The 24,662-nt window shown below is 39.3% G+C and overlaps 1 protein-coding gene across 2 annotated transcripts in view; it reads left to right on the top strand.

Annotated features, from left to right (window-relative positions):
• LOC131028168 (syntaxin-43) overlaps window positions 1-24,662 on the top strand; it is a 93,056-nt gene that overhangs the window by 42,405 nt on the left and 25,989 nt on the right. The window contains exon 1 of one of the 2 annotated variants that reach the window (XM_057958401.2): window positions 4,759-4,875. The exons of the other annotated variant lie outside the window; for it this stretch is intronic. The gene's annotated coding sequence lies outside the window, so the exon portion shown is untranslated. Of the gene's footprint in view, window positions 1-4,758; window positions 4,876-24,662 lie in introns of those variants that run through there. 2 annotated transcript variants of the gene reach the window in all.

Here is a 24,662-nt window from a genome sequence, read left to right as displayed (position 1 = left end):
GTCATACCCTTTCTGTTTCAATGGAATGACCACGAAGTCAAGTACAAAAGGTTGTGCACCCACGGTGACTTGCTGTGCCATCAACATGCCGAGGGGTTTAATCCCGTGCTGGTCTGCACCTAGTAGATTAAACGTAGGTGGCCACAGAGTGGGCTTTCCTAGCTTTTTCCATGTGTTCTCCGGAAGGACATTTACTCCGGAACCGCCGTCTACTATAGTATCCGTCAGGATGGTGCCCAGGATGCCCATCTCCACCACGGCTGGGTGTCGGCCATTGTTGACGGTAAGTACAACTGGATTTGTTGCCGAGCTTCCTAGTATGGGAGCGTCCATGTCTCTCGGTTTGGGTTTATCAACCTTTGTGCCCAACAGCACTTTCCCCAATTGCGGTATGGTGTGTAGGAGGTCTTCCAGTTTCACAGGTACCTCCATTTGGAGCATCTGCCGTACAATGTTCCTCTCCGCGTCTGTGCAGTAGGGTCCAGATGGGTCGTGTGTCTCTCCCTGTTGGGCTTTCATGGCCCTTTCTATTTCCTCCCTTGCCTCCGTCATTCTCTGCTTCTCTGTGCGGGGATGGGGGTATCGGGCTTCCTTTGCTTGCCCTCGGGTAAGAGCAAGGATGGCTTCTTTACCCCGTGTGTTGCCTTCGATATCAATCAGATTGGCCCCTACGCCAGACTTCGGACAATCGGCATCTTCATGGTCACCGGGGCCACACCACCGACATAGCTTTTGAGCGGTGTCATTGTTATTACACTCTCGTGCGTAATGACCCCATTGATTGCAAGCCCTACATTGAATCATCGGGCGTCCCTTCGCATCGTATTGGACCCTGTTTCTGGTGCAATTATTATTATTCCCCCGTCCGCCTCGTCGGTTTCCTCGGTAGCCTCCAGAAGATGCATTATTGTTTGAATCCGATGTGGAGGGCTGCTCATGTGCAAAGAGCACTTGCTGGTTACGTGCCTTCAGATTGTATGGGCATTCCTTCGTAGAATGTCCAATGATCTGGCAGATGTCACAGAATGCCTTCTTGGGACAGGCACCCTTTGCGTGGCCGCTCTCCTTACAATCCGTGCACCACAGTTCATCATCCTTGCCTGTGGTCCCCTTCATTGTCTTAAACTCTTTTAACATCCGTTCCATATCCTTCTGAAGGGCTGTGACTTTCTTCTTCGGCTTCTCATCACTGCTACTCTCTTCTTCCGACGTATCATCTTCCGAGGATGACGAAGATCTATTCTTCTTCTTTTTGGCCGTCTTATTTTCACTTTCCAAGTCCATGGCCCGGTTGTATGCATCCTCGTAGGATGTCGGAGGCACAATTTTCATCTTTCGTCGTAGCTTAGGGTTCAGACCCTCGACAAACCACCGCTTCTTTAAGCCATCAGCCGGTTGGCTTTCCATCTTTCTGACTAATTCCTTCAGCCGGCGGCCATATGCCCGTACGGTCTCCCTCTTTCCTTGCTTTGTTCCATAGATTTCCGAAACTATCTCATTATCATCTCGGAGAAGCCGAAATTCCTTCTCGAATGCTTTCTTCAATTCATCCCACGTAGTTACCCCGGTTTTATCCAAGTCTGAATACCAGTCAATAGCCACTCCTCTCAGTGTGGCGGGGAACTGCTTCATCCATTCATCCTGGTTAGTCACCCCGTTGGCTGTCCAGATGGTTTCGTAGGTACGGCAATGCCGTGCGGGATCATCTTTGCTATCCCCGTTGAATTTGGGCAACTTCTGTTTGGTCGCCATTGATGGAAGTCGTCCACTTGGAGGTGGTTGTGGTCGTGTTTGCCCTCCGGTGCTGCTCCCTCCGATGCCGCTGATGTCTCTTGTGGTGGTGACCAAAGGTACGGTGTTCTGCCTTGTACCTACCGTGCGGTTAGCTTCCCCTTCGCCGTCACCCGTGCCCGGCTCCCTTCGGTGATCCTCCCTTTGTGGCGTGAGAGATAAATTTTTGAACCGATCTCGAGTCTCTTCAACTAGTTCTCTCCGTAACCTAGTTTCCTCCAGAAACTCTTCGAGGCTTCTCGCTCTATAGTAGTCTGGCGACGCGTAGAAATTCCCCTCGGCTTCTGCACCTTCCGTGACACCTCCTTGGTTCCCTTCGGGCAACCCTTCGGCAGGTCGTCCTTCGGCAAGTTGCCTCAGCCTCCGTCTACGTTCTACACGTTGTTCCAGAATCAAAGCCTTCTGCGCAGCCTCCCACTCGTCGGTTTCTAATTTCTTATTTCTGTCTTTATTCAGTAAATTGGGCATTAATTGTGGTACAATTTCATGTTTCACAACACATAAACCAAAACACAACAGTCTTTATTAATTCATTCTTTTGTATACAATCAACATAATTCTTCTGCTTCCAACAGTGTTCTTTATTTCTCTTCCTTCACAATTTAAGGATTATTTGTCCTTCGTCGGTCTTCTCTACGTTCGTCATCCTGGCGCTCATGAAATTCTCGTAAGATGTGCTGTCGTCGGTTCTCACGGTAGGTGTCTTCTCTGCGGTTTTGAAGAGCCAAAAATGCTTGAGCCAAAAGGTTAGGCAAATTGCTCATCAACCGATTCACCGCCGGGCTTACACCAAGCGTGCTCCACACAGCATCCTCTGGAACAGCCTCAATCGTGGCTTCCCTCCGTACGTGTCTTTCGATGGCCGCCTGAAGGATGCAAGAGAAATCTTTTGTGAGTGCTCGTTCTCCTTCGAACAGTTCTTGGTGATCTTCGTTAGGGTTACTGCTCGTCCCCTCGGGCAATGGTTGTCCCATTATCCCTGTGCCATGTAGTATATTCCCATCCCTCCCGAAATAATTTCGGCAACGGCGCCAAATGTTTACCTCACTGGGTAAACAGGAAGAATACAAAAATCGAACAGCAATGCACAATGCAAATACAAAAGAAGTACCAGAATAAGCTTGCCATTAATGTCAAAAGATGTTCATATTATAATCTGTCGCCAACATTACCTCCCCTCCAACACCCGGAGGTGGTACAATATATGTCAGCCAAAGGGGTGCGACACAATCGTCGCGACTCCAACTACCTACCCGTCGGCTAACTGACTATCAATAATTAACATTACTAAACTATACATTTTTTCCGATAACACCATTGTTAGAAACAACAACAACTAACTCAACCATTTGAGGAACATAGGACCTGTAAACTCGATAGTACAATATACATAGATCATAAACATAATATCCAAAACCGCAATCCACAATCTTCACATATCGAAGGAATGCAAAGCACTCTTCCACTGGGACATTAAGTACTCTTTCCAGCATAAATACTGTTTCCCGCGTATTGAACCTTCTGCTACACCAACCTTTCGAAAACACCTTAATATCACTACCAGTCCACACAAAACCATTATATAACACATTTTCTTTCTGGACCATCTGCAACACAACACATAGTGACACCAATGACAACACAAGACAGGTTGACATCAATGACAACACAACACAACAACTTAGGTTTCCAACAGCTTGTCTTATAAGTGGCAGCCATAAGTGATTCTGTTCAACAAATCAGTGAATAATTTGATTGAAAATTTCTGGGTAGCCTAATATATATTTTTTCCACCAAGTGCCATGTCCTTTGTCGTTAACATCTTAGTAGATTTCTTAGTAACTCCAATTCTAATCATCATAAAGAACAAAGAGAATCTTGAGGTACATTAAGGGAACATAAAATTCTGGAATTTGGAATTGTGTTCCTAATGATTTTCAGCCCGTTGGTTACACATATTCAAACTGCGTCAAATTAATTGCTGACAGGAAGTCAACAGTGGGATATATTTTTTAGTTTTGAGACGGATATCTTTGTTAAGCAAGAACAAAAGACCATCTTTGTTAAAATTAGAGGACTAGGGCTTAGGCTGTTGTGAGGCAGTTTGGTAGAGAATCTAGTCTAATTAACATTATATCTGGAGCAGTCAACATGCATATTTTATGATAATTAGGGTGTGTTCAAACAGGTCAAAAATCCAGTTTTCTATACACACACCAAGCACAGAGTATCATTTCCATTTTATCTACTTTCTGGTCTACATAGGAGTTATTCAGTTTATATATTATCCAACTCAAGAGCAAGCAAAAAAGCACATTTACCAAACCTTTTTGTATTAAAAAGTTATTTATATTGACAGATAATATTTGATGTTTTCTTAGAACATTAAGGAAGGGTGTTTTATCTTAAATATAATTGTCATAGATGCAAGTCAAGTATCATGTTATAAGAGTAAATGGACATAGGAAAGAAATGTGCAAAATGATAATATAACATTGTGCTTTATAAAAATTAATAATAAGGGAGCTTGCATTAACTTACCTTGTCGTTAAAAGTTAGTTGGCATCTGGTTAATCATCTGTTTAACTTTTTGTCTTCACCTATTTCATTTCAAATTTTGTGAAGAATAGACAACAATCCGGCGTCTCTCCATTTTTCGAAATTTCTATCTTTATTTGCTTTTTGGCCTTTTGAGAATGTGCATAAGGAAATTGTGGCTTTTGTATAACTATGTATACAAATTATCTTCCAGGATGAGACTACGGGAAGCAAGGAGATAAGGAAAGGAGAATATTAATGTGACATGAAATCTCATGATGGATCTAGAGATAAGATCTAGGACCCCATGGAGTTCTAGTTCCTTAGTTTGGGACTAGATGCAAAAGGCATTGTACGGATACAAAAGAAAGAAGACAACCCGTGGTTCAAGGTGGAGAGCTATCTTCCAGGTTGGCCAAGTATATAAATGAAGAGAGTGGAAATGCTGAGCAAAAGATGCTAGACATAACAAACAGTGAAGTGGTGCTGAGTTGGTTGTTTCAACACCCAGATTTAGAACACCAACACACACAATGAGAAGCATATGTATCCTGGATGTTCTTGAGCCTCCACTTTTGGGTGTAGTCAATCTGTTTATCAATAGATATACTTGTGAGTTGCATGCATCTAGCTTCGTAATCATGTACACAATGTGAGAATGCATGATTTTGGAATCCCTACAATGATAAGTGTGCCTATATAGTTGAGTAGACACCTTGTACTGTTGCTTCTTCTGGATAACTTATTATACTTACTCATTTCAGTTTCTGTCACTCTATCCTTAATCCCATTATATTTGGAAACACATGCCAGTTGGAACAAGTTTTTCCTCCATAAACACTGTAAAGGATCTTTCAAGATAATGAACATGATTTGGCAGGCTTCTTTAGATTAATAACTTCAGATTCTACTGCATTTGTATGTGTGCCCATGCCTTCCTTTATAACATAATGTTCTTGTTTGACAGGTCACTGTAAAGCTGTATAGTATATTCCCCCTTTTCTAGTATGCCGAGGAATGACCTTTTTTGCCCCAATTATATCCTTTATCTGTTATTCATCCAATACATCCATGCATGCTATTCTTTAAACTTTAAGAATGTTGTTGTTATAGCAGCAGGAGATATCTTTCCTGACTGCTGCATTAGTAGTTATAATTACTTTATATTACAACTTGTGTTTATTCTAGTTAAACCTTTGGATTAATATCACACCCCCTGGTTTTGATTTTGACGCTCCTGATAAGAGTCATGTCTGTTCGTTGTCTTGCCTTAGCCAAGTATATAATTCCCTTTGATCGGGATTCTTGGAGGTGTGGCGTCGTCATAGGATATGCTGTGGTTGCATATGCAATACCTGTGGATAAACAACATGGTATCAGAGCGATATCGTTTGTGTGCCTGCTCAATAGTGATAAATGAATTCAACCCGAAAGTTGAGGAAATGAATTGAGCTGATCGCCTCCCATGTTGGCTAGAGTATTTTGTATGCGTAGCATTCTTCTAATCTATGTTTTGCTTGACCCACATGGGTTTTGATCGGGCCAGCGTATTCTGATCAGAGGTGTGCATTTGCCTTGGCTACGCATCGATTATTGGCTGGGTGTGGTAGAGCATTGGCTGTCATTTTTCTAAGGCCCATGTTTTGGTGCTGCCTACTGGTCATTGCCATTTGACATTGCTTTGGCTACAATCAACTGTGTTTCTTATCCCTTGCTGTGTTATTGCCATTTGATCGTGATTTTTTTCTCAGCTCAGGCGGTGGCTATCACAAGGCGTCTATGCAGTCCATTGATTTGCTGTGATCTCTGCTTGAACGAGGACCTTCATGATTTTCGTTGATCGGACTATTGTCATGGTATTTTCCTTTGGTGGTCTTTGCGATTTGGTGTTCTCGACTTTTTCTTTCTCTGCAAATTATGCAAGGAGCTCTGCATGGAGGGTTCTTCTGAGCAAAGACTATCTTCATGCTTGCGGGTTCCATCATCAATGACTGTGGGTTGTGCTAGAAATTGAAGCCTATGCTCTTGAATGTGAGTCATTGGCTGGCCAATTTGTGATTCTCGTATATGTGCAGATGCGTTCTATTGACATGGGCCCACACCGTCCTTTGATGCTCATTCTTCGCAGTTGCAATTGAGTTTCAAATTCTGTGAATTGCATGGCCACGCGACTTCACCATGGCTTTACCTTCAAAATGATGGTATATCTCATTTTGTGTAGAGCGACGTCGCAGGGAGCTAGCCTCGGGTGCAATTGTAGGTCAAGTACCATTATAATTAGAATATGTGGAGGGTATTATGGTCGGATCGAGGAGCAAAAGGATGATGAGAGATTGCATAAGGAATTCTTGGGAGGAAGAGGTTGTTGCATCTCGTGAGGAAGTCACGCAGCTTGAAGAAATGTATGGAGACAACTTGTTAATGCATGGTAGCTTATGCAAGATAAGATCTTCCTAACCTTCCTGTTCTGTTATTCATCTACATGCTTCATGTCTGATTTATATTACATATGATTATCGGATTGTACAAACATTGCTTATCATTAAGTTATCGGGTTAAATTAGCCGATACATAATTGCTATCGGATGCATAAACATTGGCACCGATTCACATCTGTTATCGGGCTTAATTATATTGAGCATATTTGTTATCGGGTTTAATGAATACACCGCTTCATTTGGCATTAAACATTGGTTAACAAATGCACTGGTTGGATTATATTCATCGTGCACTTTGAATCATCGATGTTTATCGGAAACGATTCATTAAATAGATCAGTCATTATATTATGATATTACAATATGCTATCGGGGGTTTTTGAACCGATAATCAGCATTGTGTTAATGGTATAAATGTAAAGGCACCGATCAATGGGTGCATTGATCGGTCATGCCTAAAAGGCATGACCGGTCAATACACCAATTGACCGGTTGCCTAAATGATATATATGCCAATTGAACTCATTTGGAGAAGACATAGAAAATACTAAATGATCTCTCTCCTTCAGACCTGCAGATAAAAATCAGAATTATTAGACATTGACATAATTCCTCATATCCATATATAGCATACATAGTTCATAACTTGTTCTTTAATTGAAATTGAAATAACTTTACATGGTATCAGAGCCAAGGTAATCGAACCTTAGGCTATTCAATTTTGATAAAATTCAAGGACTAAGTTACAAACTACATCACATTTCCATAATGGCCAACGCTATCAAATTCGAAGATAGACTCGGAGGTAGCGAAGATTTTTCAGCTTGGAAGTTTAGAATCAAAATGATTTTAAGAGAAAACAAAGTTGATTCATATGTCCAAACTGAAAGTGCACAACCAGAAGATGAAACCGAGAAATCCACATGGATCGAGGGAAATGATAAGGCTATTAAAATAATAGTGGATGGGGTAAGAAATAATATAATGCCCATCATTAGAAAGCAGGAGACGTCTTATAAAATGTTCAAGGCACTTGAAAAGACATTTGAGATATCAAATGCAAGTCGTACTCTAGCACTAAAACGAGAAATAAATCATATCACCATGAACAAAGGGGAGACAATCAACGCCTACTTCATGCGGATATCAGTTCTAAAAGATGAACTTGCAACTCTGGACTACGAGATCCAGGGGCAAAGAACTAACACTCATTGCTTTAGATGGGTTGCCTAGTGGATGGAGCACATTCGTCCAAGGCATCAGTGCAAGGTCCAAATATCCGAAGTTTGAAAGACTAAGAGATGACTGTCTACAAGAAGAATCCCGATTGAACAAGGTAGGAATAAAACAGAAGAATATAGATGAAGACTTGCAAGTCCTAAATACAAACATCAATAAAAAGTACAAAAAGAAGCAATTCAGGAAAAGAAAAGCTAAACAAGGCAAGAACACTTCTAAGAAAGACCTATCACATTTTCAATGTTATAGGTGTGACAAATTCGGACACTATGTTGGAAACTATTCGGAGAAAGGGAAGCAAGCCACATTTGCAAAAGTGAAGAAATCTAGAAAAGAAAATGACTCCGAGAACTATGTCCTCTACTCAGCACTTACAAGCCATACTTCAAACAAATCTAACTCATGGGTGATCGACAATGGTTCATCCAGACACATCACCGGCTTTAGAGAAATACTAGACTCCATGATAGAGAAAGATGATGAGGAAGTAACCATCGGAGACGATTCTTCACATCCAGTCAGAGGAATTGGAACCTGCACCATCAAACTGAAGTCAGGCATGTCACTACGACTTGAAGAAGTACTATATGTTCCAGGCATCAAAAGAAATCTAATCTCCATATCAGCACTAGAAGATCAAGGATACAGAGTGACCTTCATGGAAAACAAGGTGTTGGCTTGGCCAAAGAGATCCTCCATCAAAGACGCTAAGGTCATTGGTCGAAGACAAGGCTATTTGTATGAGCTATGTACAGAGCCCAATCTAGCATTGATCCATGAAGCAACTAATGCAAATGAAGTATGGCACAGGAGATTAGGCCATCTGAATTATAGAGCTTTGTCAACCATGGGAAACCATGTCACAGGTCTACCTAAGTTGAAGCAATATCATTCAGAGGCATGCAAAGGGTGTGCCTTAGGTAAAAATGCCAAAAATGCATTTCAGAATAGTACTAGGAAAACTAGCAAAGTTTTGGAGTTAATTCATTCTGATGTATGTGGACCTATGTCCGTACCCTCGTTAGGGGGATTTTTGTACTATGTAATTTTTGTTGATGACTACTCTAGGAAGACGTGGATCTACTTTCTGAAATGTAAAGAATCAGAAGAGATCCTAAGTAGGTCCAAAGAGTTTAAAACATTAACAGAAAATCTCTCTGAAAACAAAATTAAAACCTTAAGAACTGACAATGGGGGGGAATACACATCAGAACTATTTAAAGACTTTTGTAGAAATTCTGGGATTAAGAGGGAGTTGACAATACCTTATAATCCACAATAAAATGGAGTAGCTGAAAGGAAAAATAGGACCATAGTAGAAGCTGCCAAAGCCATGATACTAGATCAAAATCTAAATTTGAACCTTTGGGCAGAAGCAACTAACACTGCTGTGTACATACAAAATAGATGTCCTCATTCACACCTTGAAGATAAAACTCCTGAGGAAGTCTTTACCAAGACAAAACCAGATATCAGCCATCTTAGGATATTTGGGTGTCCGGTCTATATTCATGTACCTAAAGAGAAAAGACTAAAACTAGAACCCTCTGGAAAAAGGGGAATACTTGTAGGATACAGTGAAACTTCTAAAGCCTACAGAATCTATGTACAAGGGCAGAAAAATATTGAACTCAGTAGGGATGTAATCTTCGAAGAAGACTTAGCCTTCAAAAGGGCCCAAAATACAATAGAACCTGAAATTCATAATCCTACTCCTAACTTAGAAGAAGAACCTACTCTTGAGCTTCAGAGGGAGTATCTTGAGGAAACTATAAGTGAAACACAAGACCCACCTATAGATAATCGCAAGAAAAGACCACTATGGGCTACCAAAACTATAGCAGAAGCTCAGAAGTTCGCTGCTCCTTCAGGAACCTTCAGGGAAAGCAAGAGGCCTAATAAATTCATCAACTATGTTGCACTTATGAATGATCTCTCTAAAGCTGAACCGAACAATGTTTCAGATGCACTCAAACATCAAGTATGGATAGATGCCATGACTGAAGAATATCAATCCATTATGAAGAATGATGTTTGGGAGATTGTTCCTAGGCCAACCAAGAAGTCTGTCGTGTCTTCTAAATGGTTGTTTAAAATCAAGCATGCTGCAGATGGCAGTATTGAAAAACACAAGGCCAAATTTGTAGCTAGAGGGTTCTCACAGAAGGAAGGAATAGATTACGAAGAAACATTTGCACCTGTTGCCAGGTACACATCAGTAAGAGCTGTCCTAGCCATTGCAGCAGCAAAGGGGTGGAAGGTACATCAGATGGATGTTAAGACAGCATTCCTAAATGGCGAGATCGTGGAAGAAGTCTACTTAGAGCAACCTGAAGGGTTTGAAATTCATGATGCAAAGTTTCATGTGTGTAGACTCAAGAAAGCTCTTTATGGGCTCAAACAGGCTCCCAGAGTTTGGTATGAAAGAATTGACACCTATCTCTCAAAGCTGGGTTTCTCTAAGAATCATGCAGATCCTAATCTCTACCTCAAAAGAAATAAAGGTGATATGTTAATATTAATTTTATATGTTGATGACTTATTAATTACAGGAGATGATCACCTAATAGATCAATGCAAGAAAGATCTATCCACATAATTTGATATGAAAGATTTGGGGCTTCTTCATTACTTCCTAGGATTGGAAGTATGGCAGAATTCTGATAATATTGTACTGAACCAAGGGAAGTACACCTTGGACATATTGACAAGATTTGGAATGCTAAACTGTAGACCCATGACCTCTCCTATGGAAACCAACTTCCATAAACTTAAAGAAGCAACAGCAGAATCAAGACCTACTAACCCCACTCAATACAGACAGATGATTGGGTCCCTGATGTATCTAGTAAATACAAGGCCAGATATCTGCTATGCTGTTAATGCCTTAAGTCAGTTCATGTGTGAACCTAAGGAGATACACCTGGTTGCAGTAAAGCATATAATGAGATATCTACAAGGTACCCTAAAGCTTGGTCTCAAATATGAAAAGGTTGACATAGATCTACATGGATTTACAGATTCAGATTGGGCTGGCAGTGTGACTGACAGAAAGAGCACTTCAGGGTGCTGCTTCAGTTTAGGGTCAGTCATGATATCCTGGATCAGCAGAAAACAATCGTCAGTAGCTCAGAGTTCCACAGAGGCTAAATATATTGCAGCTTCAATGGCTGCCCGAGAAGCAGTATGGCTAAGGAAATTGCTCGTGGGATTATTTGGAGAACCTATGAAACCTACAGTCATTCAGTGTGATAATCAAAGCTGTATAAAACTTTCTGTAAATCCAGTATTTCATGACAGGTCCAAACATATTGAGATTCCATATCACTATGTACGAGATATGGTTGACAGGAATGTGATAAAGTTAGAATATGTGTGTACAGGAGATCAGACTGCAGATATTCTGACCAAACCACTTTCCAGAGTGAAGGTTGATCACTTCAGAAAGGGTTTAGGTATGATAGAAAGATAATCTGCTTTGTAATCTATACTTACATATATTTAAGATGTTTAAGGTGTAAACTTCTTTGTCATGTTTGGACTATCTCTTGGCTTCTTGCCACCTGTGTTCATATCTAAGAGGTGACGATCTCTCAGATACTGAACACTTGTATGTAGACATCATAAGGTGACGATCTTATGATAGTCAAACCAGTAATCATGTTGGATCACTGGTAAGTCATGGATGTGCCATGACTATGTTGTGATACAACATTTGTACAAATGTTATTGCATTATCACAACTTGGATATGATGAGAACTTAGCACTTCTCATATGGTTATCCTTGTGTTGCATGTTAGGCAATACTGATATCACGTGTAGGTGATATCTCAACCATTGATCATGTTGGATCTCTGGTAAGTCATGGATGTGCCATGACTATGTTGTGATAAACATTTATAAATGTTATTGCACTTATCACAACTTGGATATGATGAGAAACTAACCTTTCTCATAGACTTATCCTTAAGTATTGCGTGTTAGGCAATACTGATATCATGTGTTAGGTGATATCTTGATGAATCTTACAGATCACATGTTTTTGGTGATTTCTCACATGATCAGGTGATGATTCTCTTACTTTTATCACATGTTAAAATAATACTTTATGTCACATGCTCAAGTGATGTTCTTCTATTTTGTATCATATGTCTTGATAGTACTTCTCATGTATAAATGATTTTTGCTGACTGATATTATCTTAGTTATGAAAAGGAAATGTGATGCAGGTTGCCTTATCTATCTTCCAAAGCTAAGAGGGAGTGTTAATGCATGGTAGCTTATGCAAGATAAGATCTTCCTAACCTTCCTGTTCTGTTATTCATCTACATGCTTCATGTCTGATTTATATTACATATGATTATCGGATTGTACAAACATTGCTTATCATTAAGTTATCGGGTTAAATTAGCCGATACATACTTGCTATCGGATGCATAAACATTGGCACCGATTCACATCTGTTATCGGGCTTAATTATATTGAGCATATTTGTTATCGGGTTTAATGAATACACCGCTTCATTTGGCATTAAACATTGGTTAACAAATGCACCGGTTGGATTATATTCATCGTGCACTTTGAATCATCGATGTTTATCTGAAACGATTCATTAAATAGATCAGTCATTATATTATGATATTACAATATGCTATCGGGGGTTTTTGAACCGATAATCAGCATTGTGTTAATGGTATAAATGTAAAGGCACCGATCAATGGGTGCATTGATCGGTCATGCCTAAAAGGCATGACCGGTCAATACACCAATTGACCGGTTGCCTAAATGATATATATGCCAATTGAACTCATTTGGAGAAGACATAGAAAATATTAAATGATCTCTCTCCTTCAGACCTGCAGATAAAAATCAGAATTATTAGACATTGACATAATTCCTCATATCCATATATAGCATACATAGTTCATAACTTGTTCTTTAATTGAAATTGAAATAACTTTACACAACTTGCAGCCAAGGCACTGAGTTGAGTCATCTCTTGAAGAGGAAGAACATATATAGATTGCAATCAGTTTCTTCAAAGAGGAGGAAATAACATTAAGAGGGAGTCTGACAAACCAACAGAGGCAACCTTGGACGAGGAGGTCAGGAGGTTGATGCAAGAACTTGGAGCTTCAAAGGGAGCAACATCATCATAAAGCCCTTGTTAGTGTATATTTCTCTAAGATGGAGAAGTATGAGATGAAAGCCCTTGTTAATGCATTTTTCTCTGTGATAGAGAAATTTGAGTTGAAAGCCCTTGTCTTTCCACCCTCTAGGAGTAGCCATGGTGGACGTCATGTTGAGTAACTCCTTGACGATGTGTTTCCTTCCACTAATGGGAGTAGCCATTGCGGATATTACATTGAGAGACTCCGCGATGATTTTCTTGTACTTGTGTTTATCCACCCTCTGGGAGTAGCCATGGTGGACGTCATGTTGAGAGACTCCATGATGACATCACGTTGAGTAACTCCGTGATGGGCACTTGTGCACTTGTTTCCTTCCACTCATGGGAGTAGCCATGGTGGATATCATGTTGAGTGACTCCATGATGATATCACGTTGAGAGACTCCTTGATGGGCACTTGTATGTGTATTGCGTTCCACGCATGGGAGTAGCCATGGTGGACGTCATGTTGAGAGACTCCATGACGACATCACGTTGAGGGACTCCGTGGTGAACCTTTGAGCTTTCCACAAATGGGTGTAGCCATTGTGGGTGTCATGTTGAGAGATTCCATGACACAAGTATCTGGAAAGATATCTCCCTAGCTAAGAGGGAGTGTTGTTGTTATAGCAGCAGGAGATATCTTTCCTGACTGCTATATTAGTTGTTATAATTACTTTATATTACAACTTGTGTTTATTCTAGTTAAACCTTTGGATTAATATCGCACCCCTTGGTTTTGACTTTGACCCTCCCGTTAAGAGTCATGTCTGTTCGTTGTCTTGCCTTAGCCGAGTATATAGTTCCCTTTGATCGGGAGTCTTGGAGGTGTGGCGTCGTCATAGGATATGCTGTGGTTGCATATGCGATACCTGTGGATAAACAACAAAGAATGGAACTGATGAACTAGGTAGCTGGTATTTTGGAGGAAGTTGTGAGGATTGGAGGAAACTAGAGGAAGACTTGCAAAAACAACTTAAAATTGTATGCGACATAGAACAAAAGGTAGCTCAGATTTCAGACTTAAATGGTCATTCTGATAAAATGGGAGAATGATTATATTCCCATTGCATAAGAGGTTTGACAAGGGCCAAGATTTGGTTGATGAAAATTACAATTAAGTAGTCAGTTGTTTTTGGCTTACTTGGCGATGGATGCCCAAGGTTACTAGAACCTGTGGGTAGAAGCAAAGATGATGCGGGACTATTGGCGGCAGAGGCTTGATGCTCTAAAAACGAAATTGGCTAAAGAAAAAGAATGAATTTGGTTGTGGGGACATCAACATGTGAACACATTAAAGACAAGGCAACGACATGCCATGGCATTGAGTCTCTTAAAATGCAGGCAGTAGAGTGGCAAATGAAATATGATAAAGTGTTATGAACATTGGCCAAAGAGGAAAATATAAAAGCCAAAATTATCAAAGTCAAACAAACTCTTTGGCAAAAGCATCAACTTGTAGTCTTCTAGACTTGGAGAGAGTTTTAGAATCTAAATACATTATATCAAAGGCAAGGGTAGACTATACTAGTGAGTCTCTAAAAAATTAGCTAGTAGAGTAGCCAACGAAAATGAAGAAATGGTATGCAAATTGGCTCAAGACTCAAGAGTAAATGATTGTAGAAAAAAACAAAAAATCATGAAAGCTAATCCAAATATTAATGAGGACTTTGAGTAGAAAAAGTACCAATTGTACTCTTGTAGAGTGGCAAACTAAGTTACTTGTTTGGGTTCAAGCACGCGAACTGGGTTCATGTGTTCGAGCAAATTTTTTTTTGCCCTTTGGGTTCATGGGTCGGGTTTGTCCACACACACACACACACACACACACACACACACACACACACACATATATATATATACAAAAATTTAAAGAAATATACATAATTATAAAACTAAATACATTTGATACTATAATGCTTCATCATTGATCAATGCCAAATGCCAATTGATAGTTCAAAATTGAATTGGAAGATGGAACAATGCAAAATGGTAGAAGAAAAACAACAAAGGGCAGTTGGAATGCCTGGGGCGAACCCAAACCCGGACAAATCTGGTTCGGGTGCGGGGACCAAAATTGACGAACTCAGTAATTGAGGTGGCAAAGTTTTTAGCAACCTATTGCCAAAATCTATCATTAATTTTGTTTTTGCAAAAATATTGCAATTCTTTTTTGTGTGTCAATTAACACTGAATAAGTAGGAATTTAAAAAAAAAAGTGTTTTGCTTCTAAAGAATCATGAAACTTTCCCAAAACATCATAAAATATATATGAATCAATTTTTTGATCTTGATGAATTATAATCACTTGGTTGATTCCTTGATTTTTTTGGAACTTTTCTTGATTTTGACTAAATTAATTTCTTCTGGTATCCCCATTGATTTGTGTTGATCACAGTTTTGATAGCTTTGGTAGGAGCATCATCTTGCAGTTATTAGATTTTAGGATTGCATGGTTGCCTAGAACTTAGGCGACGGATCTTGTTTGGGCTTGAGTTTGGAGGTGCCTACCTAGTTTTTGTCAGGCCATTTGTGTGGAAGAGACTTGTGACGTTTTCACACATCGACCCATTGCAAATGGTGACCCCTTTGCTTTTCATTTTCATAGTTGTTTTGCCTTAGAGTTTTGTTCGGTTTGTGAGCTCGCCAGTAGGTTTCAATTTCTCAAGCTTTTGATAGACAGTTAGTGATCAATCCTTGACATGGTTAAGGAAGAGTTGCCCATTTTCATGACGAATTCATTGAGGTTAAGCTAAGTGATCTTCGAACGAAAGGGTGATTTCACTCGTGATCTTGAAATTTGAATTTAGAAATAGAGGGCCAAGCCTAGGTGAGGTCGTATTCAATAGTGAAGTTTGTTCCAAAAAGAGATATCGTGTGATTTTGCGTAAGGATCACACAAAATGGAGTTGAAAATTTGAAAATTCCAAATTTGAAATAGGGATTTGTCCTTAAGGAAGGTCTTAAATCCGAGAAGATCAATTAAATTTCTAGGAAAATTCCAAGAAAGAGTCGAGGAAAATAAGGGAAAAGGTAAATATGGAGCAAAGTTAATTTTGATTTTCCCATGTAAAGTCGATGAAGAACAAAATTTTCCATGGAATTCCAAAATCCACAACTTTTGTGGAGTAGATGATTTTTTTCGAGTCTCTAAAATCCACGACCAAGTGAGGAAATGGAGATTTTTTCCATGCATTAGGGAAATCCACAATTTTTGTGGGGAAATTTATTGACATTTGGAAAAATTGATGAAATTTTTAAATCTTTGAGCAAAGCAAAATCCACAACTTTTGTAGGGGTTTGGACAATTTAAGGAAAATCAAAGAGAAGTTGTGGAAGATGAAGAAATCCTTGTCAAAAGGCTCCATCTCCCTTGAAAAAATGTAACGAATCTAGATAAGTCTTGAATTCGCTTGAAGAAGATGAAGAAGTCCTTGTCAAAAAAAATCAAACTTCTTGTGGAGAAAAGAAAGGATTTATCCATGAAAGACAAAAATCCACAAAAATTAGAAATGTTTGGATTTTTTCCTTGAGGAGGAAAATGCACGAAATTGTTTGAAAAATGCATTTTTTTCTTGGTCTCTCAAATTCCACGACATTGTAGAAGATTTAGATTTTTTTTCCACAGCTCTCTAAAATCCATGAAAAAGGGTCAAAAATAATTTTTTTCCTTAAGATGCTTAAATCCATGATTTTCTTGTCAAGTCATACATTTTCCAAGCATGGTAGAATCCACAAAAAGAAGACTTGGAGATGAATTTTTTCTTTCCTTGTAGAAATCCACGAAAAAATAATGTTGATCAAATTTTTCCATGCACCAAGGAAATCCACAAAATCTGGGAGGAATTCAATTTTTTCCTTGACTTCACAAAATCCGCAAAATTGTGGAATTGAGCATGTTTGATCACCAAAGTGAAGGAAGTCAGCTGGAGCAAGATAAAGGCATGGAGATGAAGATTAAAACATGTTTCCTAAAGGGCCGACTTAGCATTATTCCCCTTCAATGTGTGGTTTTGAGTTTTAAACAAATTAAAATTAAATAAAAAACAACCAAGGCCGACCCTCCTTGGAGTTGATAAGTTCCATATAAAGGCAAGTTGATGAGCAATCATTTCTCATTCATTCAAAAACAATTCGATCTGATTTAAGGGGCAGAGTAGTAAAGTGTGACCTACAGCAGACCATCAAGAATATTTCCAAGGAGAATTATCAGCAAGAGACCCGAGTTTGATCAAGTAATTAGTAAGGTGAAAAAGGATTTGATGATTAAAATCGCAAGGGATAGCTGATCAAGTAGAATACAAAGCGGAATACACCCAGTCTTGAGGAGGTTTATCCAATAATCAGACATTTTCAGATCTCAAAAGAGCATCATTTCTAGAAATTCCTGATTTTTTCAAGTAATTTCTAGAATCCTTAAGCAATTTCCAGCATTGAAGGGGTAAAATCGGAAGTGATTTAAGCAAATTCAAGGAAAATTTAGAGAGAAAAACATGAATTTTGGCAAGGATGTGAAAGATTTTATTTCCTTATGAATTGGAGATATCTTATTTCACAAATTTTTCATTGAGTACTGATTTATGTTATGTTTCTAAGAGATATTCAATGTGAATTAGGAATGCAAGGGTTTAGATTGTCATTTTCCTAGTATCATTTTATTGCAGTTCACTCATACACTTTGAATTTAATTATCTATTCCATGTTGTACTGTAGATATTCTTTCTTTCAAGAGTAGATGTCAAGCGCTAGGATTGGAGGGATTTCAAGGCAAACTCAAATCAAGAACGATTCCAAGGGAGTCCTTCTGGAGTCAAGAATCATTTCACAATGGAGCAGGGTTGGAGATACAAACCTAGGCCACATAAACATGGAGAAGTTCAAAGGACTACTATATAAACAAGAACCGTCAAGGATGCCTAAGAGGATATGGCTAAATGGAATTGTGCAAGTTGTCGGTTTTCCTCCTGCAATACAATGTAGTGAGTTGATAGTCGAATGTGCAAGGCATTATGATCCTAAGAAAAGACATGTGATAGCACCTGATGGTAGAACATTAGCTGATCTTATAGAAGAAGCCATTGCAAAAGTGTTTGGTATCCTACAATACAACTCTCCCATTCACAAAACAAAGGAGCAAGCAATGAAGATGTATGAAGCTAAACCTGATGCTTTCTTAGAGATTATCAATAATACTTCGTTATTGAAGCCAAGGCCTCATCCTTCCAAGATGCCAAAGAAACTAAATAGATCAGATTTCAAGGATAAATATGGACATCTTGTCATATTGATAAATAGAGTCATGGGATGCCCCCAAGCTTCCAATTTCAAGTCATGGATGTTCTACTTTGTTGAGGAGATAGCAAATTGAATGAAGACGGCTGATTGGGCCAGGATAATAAGTGATAATTTACATGATCAATTGAGGAAATTGGAACATTTCCGATCATTTTACCTCAGTTCGTACATGGTTTATATGTTGGCAAGGAATTATAAGTATAAAGGATTGATGTATAGAGTGATAGTTGGGAACAAATAAGGACAAGTATTTCTTGAGGATGAATGATGCTTTCTCAATGTATATTGTAAGAATTCTTCAAGGAGGCATCCATATTAGATTATCACAAGAAGAAAATAATCTGGTGAAGAAGTACAGTTCGTGGTTTATTTAGTTTCGTAAATTCACATACATCTGAACACAAGGATTTTCATTCTCTCCTTACAAGCTTCCAAGGTATCCCACGGATTAGATGGTGTTGCTTGAACCATAAGGCAATTATTTATGTATGACAAAACTCAAAAGAATAGACATAAAGCCGGGATATCCTTTCCTATCACTCTTGGGGATTCTATTGAGGTATTCCCCTCCATTCAAGCAATTGAGAGGTCCGACGAAGAGTTGTGTAACATGCTAAATTTAAATGAAACATTTATACATAATATAACTTGCTGAAACAAAACTAGCTGCTACAAATATGCCCGTTAACAATTCTTAGAAGACTTGTGGAGACACACATTGATCAAATATTGAAGAGATACTAAATGCAGCACTGATATTACATCAGTATCGATTAAAGATTACATTCAGCGACTATATTAATCTGCTCGTTAAATAATGTGAAGACATAATTGAATATAATGTGGTCAACTCATCTTACAAAGGCAGCGATATTAGAAAGTCAAGCTATGATAAATCATGGACAAGGATATCATATTCGCCGTTATGGTAGAAATCGAAGGCAACCAATATCATAGAAATTGCATCGATAAAGCCGACTTTTTGTGTTGGGTAATTCACCGACTTATTCATGAAGACGGGATAAAGTATGGCAGCATGATCGGGAATATGATAAAAGTAGAGTCATTATTTTGGAGAATTAATATTAGTGATATTATTATCACAGGTGTAAAGAAATAAAATTAGAACATGATTAAGTGACAACGGTTCACCTTATAGAACGTGTTTTGTTTGAAAATACTTAATCAGAGATGCGGCAATTAGAAGACAATGATCGATGGAGGAATTATCAAAGGGACACGATGATGCTCTGACTAATAGTAAATTCTTCTACACACACTAGGGTGTCAGCAGAGCTGGCCCATGTCCTGCTCTGCTGACACCCTAGTCCTCGCGCTGCTGTGCATCCACCGGCGACCGTGCCGACCGTGCCTGCCGACAGCCACTGCAGTTCCCGGTGACCACCTGGGCGCCATGCAAACATTTGCAGACACCCGACAGAGCCCACTCGGCGTGACAAGTCATCTGCCACGATAGCGTACGATCGCCACGAAACCTGCCACTTAGACCATCACCTCGACATTTCCGTACAGTATGGAATCATTTGTAGACTGCCACGTGGCATCGTTCGTACAGTCAGCCATTGGGAGCAACGATTTTTGACGGTCATACGACCGTCAAATTTAAGCTCATGAATTGCTGACGTCAGCGCTGCATCAACATTTTTGAAATTTTTTACCCCCTCCCATTGAGCTTTTTGATTTTGTAGTCCAACTTCAAATGGCCATATCTTGCTCTTTTTTGCTCCTTTTTTGGTGCAATTTTTTTTTAAATGGGCTAGAATTTTGTGTTCTTCACAGTGGTGGAGGAATTTTTTGATTTTGATGGACGGATTTTTCAGAATTTGCAGATCTTCATGACTGTACCTGTCTAGTCCCCGATTTTGCAACTTTAGAGGCTTCGTTTGGGGTCATATGACCTCTTTTTTAGGTGCCGTTTTTTTTGGAAGTGCATAATTTTTTGTTTACTTTCATAATCTGCCATTAGTTTGCAGTGATTTTGGGTAGAAATTGTACTTTTAGTATTTGGTCATGTTTGGCTTATTTGGTACTTGTATTTTGCTTGGATCTCAGTTTAGATCACTTGTAGTATTCGTTGGAGTCTCTTATAGCCTATTTGAGGCAGTTGTAAAATTGAAATCAGAAGTCCACCTTGCCTTGTTTTGCAAGTGACCCATTGTATACGCACTAAGTATAAAGTGCCAAATCACCATTTTGGGGGGGGGGGGTTCTTGATTGAGTATTTTGGGGGGTTGTCTTGGTTGTCTTGTGTGATTGTGACTCTCTCTATCTTGTGTTTTTTCATTTTGGTGCTATGGTTTCTCCTAAATTTCCACTTTTAACTTATAATTATGCTTCATGGGAGATTAAGGCATGGAGTAAACTAATGGAAAAAGGACTCATTCATTATGTAAATGGAACTATAACAATACCACCTGATCCTAAGGCTGATCCTAATGCTCAAATTGAATGGCTCACTAAGAATGCTATGGCACTTGGAACTCTTAGAAAGTATGTATCAGATGACCTCATTTTTCACATTGATAAGTGTACTACAATTAAAGAGGCTTGGGATATTTTTGAGAAATTGTATGGTCAAGTTGATGAGATTAAGGGCTACAAGCTTGATAGTGAACTCACAACTTTGGATCCCAAGGATTTTGATACAATCCAAGATTATGTCACAAAAGCAATTGAGCTAAGAGCAAAGCTAAAGGATTGTGGAAATGACAAAAAGGATGCTCAATTGGTTTATAACTTTTTGGACATTCTTCCTTCAGGGTATGCAGCCTTTGTATCTAGCTTTCACACCCATAGGTTAGCTCAAGGTTCCTCATACACTTCTCCCTCATTTGATGCATTCACGGAGATGTTGACACTTGAGCAATCTAAGTTAACCAAGATGGAGATTCTCAAATCTTCAAAGTCACAAGCTTTGGTGGCTAATAAAGGGAATCAAAGCAAACAAGGAAAAGACAAGAACCAAAAGCAACCTAAGCCTAAACAAGATGGAGCACAATCATCCTCTCCACAACAAGGTGACTCACCAAGAGGAAATCATATAAGGACAATCTTTTTTGTGGATATTGCAAGAAGTCAAGCCATGATGAACATCATTGTTACAAGAAGGATATTGATGAGTTGAAGAATTTTCTTGAGAAGAACAAAATCAACCTACCTTCTCGAATGTCTACATTGGCTTCTTCTTCCAAGGATAAGGATAAAGGAAAGGATCACTCTTTTGGGACAGATAAAGGAAAGGGACAAGCTCTTTGTGGTACTACAAGTAATGATTCAGGGAGATGGCTTCTAGATTCAGGGGCTTCTCATCATATGGCATCTTTGCAGTCTATGTTCTCTTCATTTGAGCCTTGCACCATGCCGCAGATTTTGATGGGCAATTATACATACATGGATGTGATTGTGAAAGGATCTATTGCCATTGGGGATAACTCCTTCAATGATGTGTTGTGTGTACCCCATTATTCAAACAATCTTCTTTCCATCTATCAAATCACACATGGGGCAACGAGGAAAACTGTGGAGTTCACACCTGATTCAGTTATCATTAGAGACTTGGAGACTAGAGCTATTATTGCGACTGGGGTGGTTGATCATGCATCTCGGTTGTACTCTTTTTCAGATTTTGGTCCTATTGATGAGGATGGTTCTTCCTATGTTGATGATTCAGATTTTGAGAACTTTGGGTACTTGAACTTGGGGATTCTCACATGTGACCCCGTTCTTGAGCCTTCCATTTCATCTCCTCCTATTGATATTACATCACCTATTGCACCTGATGATGCAGCTAGTGCGACAGTTTTGCCTTCTTGTGATTCAATGCAGTAGGATATATATCATCTTCCAGCTTCAGTTGATTGGGATGCCTACTTGACAGACATTGCAGGTTTCTTTGTGGAGTCCTACATTGCAGATTTGGGAGACATCATTGATGACATTCATCTTCTCTTTGATGAAGATGATCCTTCTTTGATTGTTGCGAGGGAACACTCTGACCCTCTTGTGCATTCTCTACATGACCATTCTTTAGAGGTTGACATGATTGTGGATACTTTTGTATAGCAGTTGGAAGAGGTCTCTTTATTCTTTGAGGAGACATATGAGTCTTTGGATATTGTTCTACATTCATCTCCACTAGATCTTGGAGTGCCTTTTTCAGCAGTGTGGAGCAGTTTACCACCTTTGGAGGGGGTATCCTTCAGCATCGACGTGGGGACACTTGAGCAGTTTTCAGAGATTCCATTCATCATGGATTTTTTTCCTACATCTTCCCTTCATGATTGGGGAGACTTCATGGATACACCTTTGGTTTGGTTTCTTCCTAAGGGGAGGAATGTTGTTCGACATTCGTGGAGCAGTTTCTTCATACATCATCGAGCTTCTATCATTGGTGCAGATTCTACATTGAGGGGGGGCTACCTAGCTTCTCTTCTTCTCTCATATGGGGGGACTTTTTCCTCACATGGGGTTTTGTCCTTCTCATACTTCTATGAGAGTTCTTTGTATATAGTTTTCATCTCTCTTTTCGGGGAGAGCTTTTTCCCATTGGGTTTTTCTCTCTTTCCCTGCTTTATGAGAGATTGCATTGGTTTGCATGCATTTGCATTTGTACATTGGTACCTAACATGGCCTCGTAGCCGGGACCCATCTTGCATTGCTTAGTTGCATTGTAGACTATAGTGCATTCCCCTAAGTTGCACTTAAGGGGGGGTGTTGGTGTAATTAATTATTCATGTTGGATATTCTTACACCTTACTTAAGTTTACTTAGGTACATGCATTTCATAGTAGTTTGGGTATGAGACACTTGGATGTTTATGCCACATTGGGATAGTGTGTGTAGAAGAATTTCCACCTTTTATGGTGTTATCTTGTTACATTCCACATTCGGTGAGTGATCCACCTCATGTGGAATATTATATTGTTTCTCCTACCTACCACAGCTATTTCCTACCTACCCTTTTTTCTTATTGAGCCACATGTCATGTTTGTGTGCTCACATATCCATATAGCATTGCCTATATAAGCAGGCTCATATTCATTGTATGTAACGCTTGATGATCCAGTTGATCAGTATTTTCATTTTGATAGAATACAGTTTATTATCATCTATTTTGTCTCTCTATTGTACTTTTCATTGAGCTCTTGATCTTGGCAAAATCTCACAATATTGTAAAAGAAGAAATATATAAAAGCATTGATTTACTGTGGTTTTCTCCGGTAAGGGTTTCCATGTATATATTTTTGTGTTCTACTTGTGTTCATATTATTTAGATCACATATGGATGTTGGTGTGCAATGAATATGTTAATGAGATAAGTTATATACTTGTGATTGAAGTTGAAAAAGTATAAATTGGTAAAAGGTTGTTATACTGATTCACCCCCCCCCTCTTAGTATAACCGTGTGCTCTTCAGGTTGTAGGAGCTAGAACATCTACTGATCCTCCTATACGATTATTTAAACCCATGATGAACTTTCTGATCTTATATTTCTCGTCTACCTGGAAGTGAGGTACATAGTTTAGGAGACATGTGAATTTTTTTCAGTATGCATGAACAGAAAGTTCCCCTTGCTTTAAGTCTTGAAAGTCTGTCAATTTTTGCTCAAAAAATAACTGTGGCAGCCACCTTTGCCTAAACACCTCTACAAACTTGCTCCAAGTTATGTTATCTGATTTCAGGCCAAGTTCGGCCTTTTTGTTTTCCCACCAACCGGTAGCTTCTCTGGTTAGTTGATAGGCTCCCCAAATAGCCTCCATGTTCTCGGTGTAATCTTTGATTTCAAAATATTTTTCCATGCTCGTAAGCCAAGCTTCGGCGACATTTCCTCCTTCAAACCCATCATAATGTGGAGGTTTAACTTTCTTCATATCATTCGATATGACCCCCATAAGCTGTTTATCCTTACGGTTCTGGGTATGGGTTTATGTTTCTTGGAACCCACTTTGACGAGTGTGCTCCTGCTCAGTATATTTGTCTCTGAATTGAGACTCATATTCAACACTGGGTGTTTTTGTGTAGCCACTTGCCCTCTGCTCCAAGACTTGGAGCCTGTTTTGCGTGTTTTCTACCAATTGGATGAGTTTGTCTAACTTATCCATTGAAGTTTCCGGACCTCCGGATTCTCCTTCACCTTCTTGGTGATGAGACATGTTATAGTTTCTTGTT

This window comes from Cryptomeria japonica, chromosome 5 (assembly GCF_030272615.1).
Source record: "Cryptomeria japonica chromosome 5, Sugi_1.0, whole genome shotgun sequence".
Lineage (NCBI taxonomy): Eukaryota > Viridiplantae > Streptophyta > Pinopsida > Cupressales > Cupressaceae > Cryptomeria > Cryptomeria japonica.
The sequence above is the reverse complement of the archived record's forward strand: the minus strand, read 5'-3'. Positions and strand labels throughout refer to the sequence as shown.